General features: G+C 46.3%; 1 long non-coding RNA gene across 1 annotated transcript in view; it reads right to left on the bottom strand.

Annotated features, from left to right (window-relative positions):
* Positions 1 to 279: 279 nt before the first annotated feature.
* The window catches only part of LOC137090572 (uncharacterized), a 45,711-nt gene continuing 37,649 nt past the window's right edge, over positions 280 to 8,341 (bottom strand). Inside the window, exon 3 of the long non-coding RNA XR_010907899.1 lies at positions 280 to 681. This is a non-coding gene — a long non-coding RNA (uncharacterized lncRNA). The remainder of the gene's footprint in view (positions 682 to 8,341) is intronic.

The raw sequence follows: 8,341 nt of genomic DNA, 5'->3' as shown, positions 1-8,341 counted from the left end.
TTTTAAAATGGATTGGTTTGTTAGTAAGTGCTTCAAAGAATTGCTTTAATGATTTATCTCTAAAGACAGAGATCAGTAAAAAATAAACATCAAAGGATCGCCACGCTACCTTGGGAATGGTCTTCCATATGGTTAGATCACACTATGGTGTATTCAAGCAGAAATATATTTAATAACAGCTTTAATTAAACACTCTGGCAGATTGAGACTTAACCATATACAATGGCCCCAAAGCATCTTAAAACTTAAAAATGAATATAACTGCATTAGTTTCAAAATATTAAATCAGGTGCCATCTGCAAACAAATCGTGCCCTTTTTACTAACTTTTCTAAAAGATTTTTGCACTGACTTCTTCCCATCTGTTGTCAATGTGTATTAAGCTAGTCCCTCAAGTTCAAGGGTAACAGAATAATCACAGCACATTTGACAACCAAAAACACTTTCGTCATGATTTTATAATATGAAAACTTATTTTTGTTTCATTTCTTTCAAATACTATGCGTTGCTGCTGTAAAGAGACGAAGTGACTCGGTCACGTTTCCTCTGCTTGTTACTCGTTATCAGACGCAGATGTCAGCACTCCTTTTGTCCTTGTCGTTGATGAGCATCAAGAGACTGCAGCTGTGATTGGTTGACATCCAGCCAGTCGAGTTGCTTCGCTGTGGTGCTGTCCATGATGCTGCGACACAAAAGACAACAACCAAGAGCTTAGAGATTTTATTTCTCTTTTGCTAATCTGGTCATATCTGCACTGATTGTAATTTGTGTTGGATGAATACAATATCTAACATCCTTTATCAATCCTCCTGTTCTACTTACCGTTTAAATAAAGCCCTCAATAAAAGTATTCTGGGGACGAGTCTACTGTCCAATAATCCCTGTGGCACCCTGTGGTGTTAGTTGCATTGTACAAGTATTCTGACTTTTTCTATTTCATGCTCCCAACTTTGTGGGAACAGTTTGGGGACTGTCCCCTTCCTCTTCCAACATGACTGCGCACCAGTGCACAAAGCAAGAAGAAGCCATGCTTCTAGAAGAATGGTCAAAAATTCCCATAAACACTCCTAAACCTTGTGGAAAGCCTATCCAGAAGAGTTGAAGCTGTTATAGCCGCAAAGGGTGGGCCAACTTCATATTGAACCCTACAGATTAAGAATGGGATGTTATCAAAGCTCGCACGTAAAGGCAGGCATCCCAAACTTTTGGCGATATAGTGTATATTGTAAATGTAAATTGTGTATATTGCTATAAAGGTATGTGAGGTGAGGAAAGACAAACTCCCCTTCTACACACTAATTAAGTATTGACCAACCAATAACAGCACACAGAAGGGGAGATTAAAAATCCCTTCTGTCTCTTTAAGACCTGTTAACTGACGGCAGTTTCAGACTGTCTGTATGTCAATACATTAATGTTCAAAGAGCTGTCATACATACACACCACTAGCCTGGATGCCAGCTGAACTCAGCCCCGCCCACAACATTTGAGCTCAGTCAGTTCGGTCTGAACTTGATCCTATGAGGAGTAATTATTGCCAAATATAAACTGTTGGGACCAATGAATTCACAGGGCGGTCTTTAGATGATGACAAACAGATAATATACAGTAACGTAATCATCCACGTCATCAAAGGCGCTCGGATTGAATTTGAGAACTTGTTTGTATATGCATTCACCTTCACAGTTTCTCTCAGAAATGATGATCATGTTGGTAAGGACTCTGTGTATACTTCATTTTTTTACAACACTGGCAAAGATCGTTTATTCCAGCGTGCATGCAGACAGGGTTGCCAAGTTTTTACAACAAAACCCGCCAACTACTAGCCCAATACAATAGCTTCTTGCTATAATGGTGTGTGTGCGTGTGTGTGTGTGTGTGTGGGGGGGGGGGTATTTTGGCAAGGTTGCTTGCTAAAATTCACATTCTTGGGTCTATATATCACATCACTGAGGTCGCTTCAACCCGCGGACATGGAAAACAACCCTTGAAAAAAATGCAGACTTGGCAACACAGTGCAGTTGAGTTCTGTTGACATTTGACAACTAACCTTATGCGACGCTCCGTCGCTCTGATTGGTTGTAGGGCTATCCAATTGAGGTCTTTCCTGGTTCGGTTGAAACACACCCCATAATTACAGGCCAGTGGAGAAGTAACAGACTCATATTCTGACTACGGTAAAATTGAGTATGACCCCGTCAGGCTAACACACCACACCAGTGACACCTCAAAAGTAAAGCACTCCATAGTTAACATACAGTAGTGGCCAAATGCGATTTCTATTTGGCCTAGGAAAATATAAATCTCCACCTTTTATTTTAAATTATTGTAAGCATGTATAGTGGTGCTTGGAGTCTTGCAGAGTCGTTAAAAACAAATATCCCCTCGGGACATTACTTTTGGCCACTATACTGTGTATATATATTCACAGGAGAGCATCACAAAGTGCATTATATGAGTACGATCAAACAAGCAGACCATCCATCTTGTGATGTCAAAGACAGAACAAACGTAACTGACAAACAACCTGCCAATGACATAATTTGAGTTTAATTAATTTGATCTAAATTTGTACATATATTGCATATTGATGGACACAGACTGAATCGCTGACCAGCAGGATTGGCCGTGTAACTGGCCCCAAGGTTACAGCATGAACTGCTTATAAATTCATTGGACTTCACCCCATCTGATAGAACAAACAGAGCCAGACCTATAAGTCGAGCTTATGAGCCCATTAACTCCTCTCCAGGTCCATGTTTATCGCAATACTGGTAGAGCAGGATAGTCCCCACGGTCTCAAAACGGCAGCATAAATCCACTCTTGAAAACCTCTGCAATATTTTACAGCTCATTCTCATGCACTAAACAGCTTTCAAATGGGCGTGTAGGAATTAGTGCACTGGTGAACGGGACACCCCTACAGTATAGAGCAGTCTCAACCCATCTCACAATATGAGGCAATTACATTATGGTTAATTTGCCTATTTAGAGCCATTTTACTTCACATAGATGGCACATTAAACCGACAAATATACTGGAATCATAGTCATGAAAAACAATGGGTTTCACTCGCTGAACATGCGTACGTGAAATGATTTCAAGAACAAATCACGATTCACCACAAATATTCTAAAATATATTCTAAATTTACGAAAAAAATATGAACAACTGAAACCACATGTAATCAAAAAGCACTTAGTCTGTAATGCCTTGTAGATATATATTTTTATCCTAACACGACTATAATTATATTGTATGTTGCATTAATTTTATAATATAAACCATTTATAAAATGATATAATAAAATTATGAAATAATGTTATTTAATTAAATACATTCCATCATTTAAATGGGTCATGAACTGCATTGTTTTATTATTTTATAATGTTTCCTCTGGTGCACTTATAATGCTAGCATTATTTTTTACATAAAAAATTGACATAATTTAGGCATAAATTCAGGCAATTTTTCCTATCCTGATTTTATCCTCTGATGGGGCTGACATCTTTGCATACGAAATTCATAGATCCTGCTGTCAGTTCATACTGCAGTTTACACTTTCTTTGACAAGTGGATGCAATGAAACCTCTTTTGAGGGTGGTTCACCTACAGTGGTTCAGGCAGCAGGGTTGACATTATCAGCAAGATGATAGAAAACGTCCCCGGTTACGTATGTAACCTTAGTTCCCTGAGAACAGGGAACGAGACGCTGCGTCAGCTGACGCTACGGGGAACGCCTTCAGCGTGACAGGTGTCTGAAATCGCTATCAAATCACAATCCTACTGACCGTCGGCAGCTGGTGATGTCATCACCGTGCGACCAGGAAGTATAAAAAGGCACCGTGCCAACATGACAACATCCGCTTCGTCTGAAGGGACTGTGGGCAGGCACACCTTGAAGCATGGCCATGTGACGCAGCGTCTCGTTCCCTGTTCTCAGGGAACTAAGGTTACATACGTAACCGGGGACGTTCCCTTTCGAAAGGGAACTCGCGCTGCGTCAGCTGACGCTACGGGGAACGATATACCCACGCCGCCATGCTGAGGGGAGTGCACGCCCCTTACTGGCAGTGAAAACTGCCTGGACGAGTGTTCGCGGAAAGTCTGAACCACTCCCACTCTAGCCACACAGGCTGCCAGTGACATCATTCCCTACGGTCATAGCCCAAGCTATATGCCTAAGAGAGAACCTAAACAAGTTTTAACTGAGGTTTCCTACTCTCGGCTTGCTCGAGGGCCTGGGACCTACTACTTTCGAAGGAAGGAGTCCCTTAAGGGAATGTGGCTAGGGGACCCGAGGGCGCCACCAGCCGTCACTAATTCGGGAAAACCCTTCACCGAATGCCACCAGGGAGGCCTCACCTGGCATCACTTCTGTGGGACACCCCAGCTTGGCCAACCCTGTCTGTCAAAACAGAGCCTCCGGACATCGCTCTACTTATGAGCATCCAGACTGAGGGACTGCAAAGTGGCAATGTCCTCCTCAGACCGGAACTCGGAGACGGGAATCCTGGAGAGCAGTACTCAGCTTAGTGCTTCTTACCCTTGCCATCGAGGGGAGTCTCTTCTGCTCGATCCTAGGATCTACTGAGCACATTTATTACAGGGGTGCTCAGGAGGCCTAAAAAGGCCTATGGACTGATCTACCCGGGAGGCCCCGAGGGGGGCCTGCCCGTCTGCAGCACTTGACTTGTTTCACCAACAAAACAGCTCTCATTAGCAAACAGTTCTCCTCATCACTAACTGACACGCACATCTCAACAACTAACACGAACACGCTTCCATCCTTCTCTCCACTCTCTGAGGCAGATATTTCTAAATTCATCCTTTCCAATCACCCTACTACCTGTCCACTTGATCCTATTCCCACTCACCTCCTTCAGGCTATTTCTTCTTCAATCACTCCTGCACTCACTCACATTGTCAACACTTCTCTTCACACGGGAACCTTTCCCACAGCATTTAAGCAGGCTCGGGTAACCCCACTGCTTAAGAAACCCTCTCTGAATCCAGCACTTTTAGAAAACTACCGACCGGTATCCCTTCTGCCTTTCATTGCAAAGACCCTTGAGCGAGTTGTGTTCAATCAACTCTCTAGGTTTCTTGAACAGGACAACCTCCTAGACAACAACCAATCCGGCTTCAAAAGCGGCCATTCGACTGAGACGGCCTTGCTCTCGGTAACTGAGGCACTGAGACTGGCAAAAGCAGCTTCCAAATCCTCAGTGCTCATTCTGCTGGATCTGTCTGCTGCTTTTGACACAGTTAACCACCAGATCCTCCTGTCAACACTTAAGAGGACGGGGATCTCAGGATCTGCTCTCCAGTGGTTCAGGTCTTACCTCTCTGGTAGGTCCTACAGGGTGTCATGGAGAGGTGAAGTGTCTAAGTCTTATAATCTAGCTACTGGGGTTCCCCAGGGCTCAGTCCTTGGACCACTTCTCTTCTCCATCTACATGTCATCATTAGGTTCTGTCATTCAGAAACACGGCTTCTCCTATCACTGCTATGCGGATGACACTCAACTCTACTTCTCATTTCAACCAGATGATCCTACAGTCAGTGTTCGTATCGCTGCCTGTCTGACAGACATTTCTGACTGGATGAAAGAGCATCATCTTAAACTCAATCTTGCAAAGACAGAATTACTTGTTTTCTCAACCAACCCAGCACTTCATCAAAATTTCTCCATTCAGCTTGGTTCATCGACCATAACTCCATCAAGGACAGCAAGAAACCTTGGAGTTGTGATTGATGACCAGTTAAACTTCACTGACCACATTACTGCAACAGCCCGGTCCTGCAGATTTGCTTTATACAACATTAGAAAGATTAGACCCTTCCTATCAGAACAGGCTGCACAACTCCTGGTTCAAGCTCTTGTTCTCTCCAGACTGGATTATTGTAATGCTCTTCTGGCTGGGCTTCCAGCATGCACTATCAAACCCTTGCAGCTGATCCAGAATGCAGCGGCGAGAGTGGTCTTTAATGAGCCGAAGAGAGCGCATGTTACGCCTCTCTTCATCAAACTGCACTGGTTGCCAATGGCTGCTCGCATCAAATTCAAGGCACTAGTTATCGCCTACAAAACAACCTCTGGCTCGGCACCAATATACCTAAATTCACTTGCTCAGACTTACACACCCTCCAGAAGCTTGCGTTCTGCGAACGAGCGGCGCCTCGTGGTTCCATCCCAAAGAGGCTTGAAATCGCTCTCACGGACATTTTCCTGGACCGTTCCTACTTGGTGGAATGACCTGCCGATCTCAATTCGTGCTGCCGAGTCTGTAGCCATTCTTAAAAAACATCTTAAGACACATCTTTTCCATTTGCACTTGACCAATACAGAATAGCACTTACTGATCACCACAGCAACGACCAAAAGCGTACACTCCGGGATCATATCTACGTCTCTCATCCGGATTTGCGCCTTCAGGCGGGTATGTTACATAGTAATCATAACTATCAGAATCCAGTGTTCTGTATATTGCGTACGTGAGTTTTTGTTGTAGATGGCTATTGCTGCGCGTTTAGCTACAATACAAAACCAACCCATTGGGCCACTGAATCTGCATTAACGACAACAGCTGGGGCAACAGCCTTAGTCCTAATGGGTTGTAGCTATCTTAGCTATCAAAATCCAGTGTTCGGCACTGTGCGGACGTGAGTTTTTGTTGTAGATGTCTGTCTTTAAAAAAAAAAAAAAAAAAAAAAAAAAAAAATTAATTGTGTATTGTGCTAATTAATTGAGATTTCTTACAGCTCTTACAGGTTTTTGGCCTTGTCTGTTCCGTTGCTTCTATTACTCTCCCCTTTTTTGTAAGTCGCTTTGGATAAAAGCGTCTGCTAAATGATTAAATGTAAATGTAAATGTAAATGTCTGATCAGACTCAAGCGGCCGTAAGCTCGCAGACGACCCTCAATGAGGGGAGCTCTTAAGCCAGCTTGGTAGGTAAACCATGCTGTAGGCTAGCCAGTTCCCTGTCCTGAAGGGACTGCGCAGCAGAAACGGAGTCTCGTTGTGCTAGGGCACGAGCCCGCCACTGAGTTATACCGGCCCAGGCCGGGACCCAACGGCAGGCAGCCGCTAGCTGTCAGCCCAAAGCCAGTTCTACGTTCCCGCTTAGAGGAACCGTTTCCCCTCCAGGGAGGCCAGGAGGCGCCTCTACCTGGCACCGTTAGTGCTAGCTGTTAAGAGCCGCAGGAAGGTGGCTTTACTGGTTCCTCAGGCTCATGAGGCTATAACGCCAGAAGCCACCTATGCTAATGGCTAGCTTGTCACCGAGACCTGGTCCGGGAATCCCCTCCCAAAAAGGCCCGAAGAGACCTGACAGCATAATACACTGGCCTACCGAGCGTCCCAGCTCGGGGGCTCACCCTCAGGCGGCCTAGAGTGGCCTACTTCCTGCCAGCCAACGTGCAAACTGTCGGGAGCTATTGTGTTCCCGGGGCTTGCCTCCAGGGAGGCCTGTCTGATGCCACGTACAGTCCGGTCCTTTTAGGGCGGCCTGGAGAGGCCTATTGCCGAATGGCAGTTCCCTATTAGATTGGTGACATACGGTGCTTATCCGATGGCAAATCCCACCGGAAACCCCGCAGGGCCGGGAAACGACCATAGGACGGCCTGAAGCGGCCCGTCCCTGATAGCAGACTATGCTGGCCGCCTGGCTAGCACCCACGCACACTGTCGCAAGACCTGGGAACCGGGGCTCACCCTACAGGAGGCCTAAAGTGGCCTAGATCCTGTCAACCAATGGTCGGAACCCTAGGTCACCCCCTTAGGGGACGCCATGTGAGGCGTGCTGAAACTCAGCGAGCCCTTAAAGTCGGGCTGACAGTGGCTGTCTGCTGGCTGATGAGGACTGGGTATCCAGTCACTACCTGGGGACTCATCCCCAGGGAGGCCGTTAGGGGCCTACTTATGACGAGGTTTCTGCTGCAGCCGACATCGTTGGGGAGAACCCTCCCCGCTCACATGGGCCACGATGTCGGAACTCACCCGCAGGGAGGCCTACTGAGGCCTACCACCTGACCCAGAGTTAACTGCCCGGACTGCCTCGGCTGGCGTCTCCCGCCAGCCCGCCTTCTATAGTCGGTCCGCCCCAGCGGCCCATAGCAGCCTTCTGCAACGGCGCAGTCTCTCAGGCAGCGCCTACCAGCGTGGACCTAAAACACAATGCCCACAGCAGTGCACTCAGCATAAAACGCCTTGAACCCTCTAAAGCGAGGGGAGTACAACTTACGCCACCTGCCTCCAGGGCGGCCGTCTGGTCGTCCAGCGGTCCGCCGTCCGCGCAAGGGCGTCAGCCGTGACAGTGTTTCGACTCCAGGGGAGCATC

Source organism: Pseudorasbora parva, chromosome 10 (genome assembly GCF_024679245.1).
Source record: "Pseudorasbora parva isolate DD20220531a chromosome 10, ASM2467924v1, whole genome shotgun sequence".
NCBI classification, from domain to species: Eukaryota; Metazoa; Chordata; class Actinopteri; order Cypriniformes; family Gobionidae; genus Pseudorasbora; species Pseudorasbora parva.
This window is presented reverse-complemented; position numbering and strand designations above follow the sequence as displayed.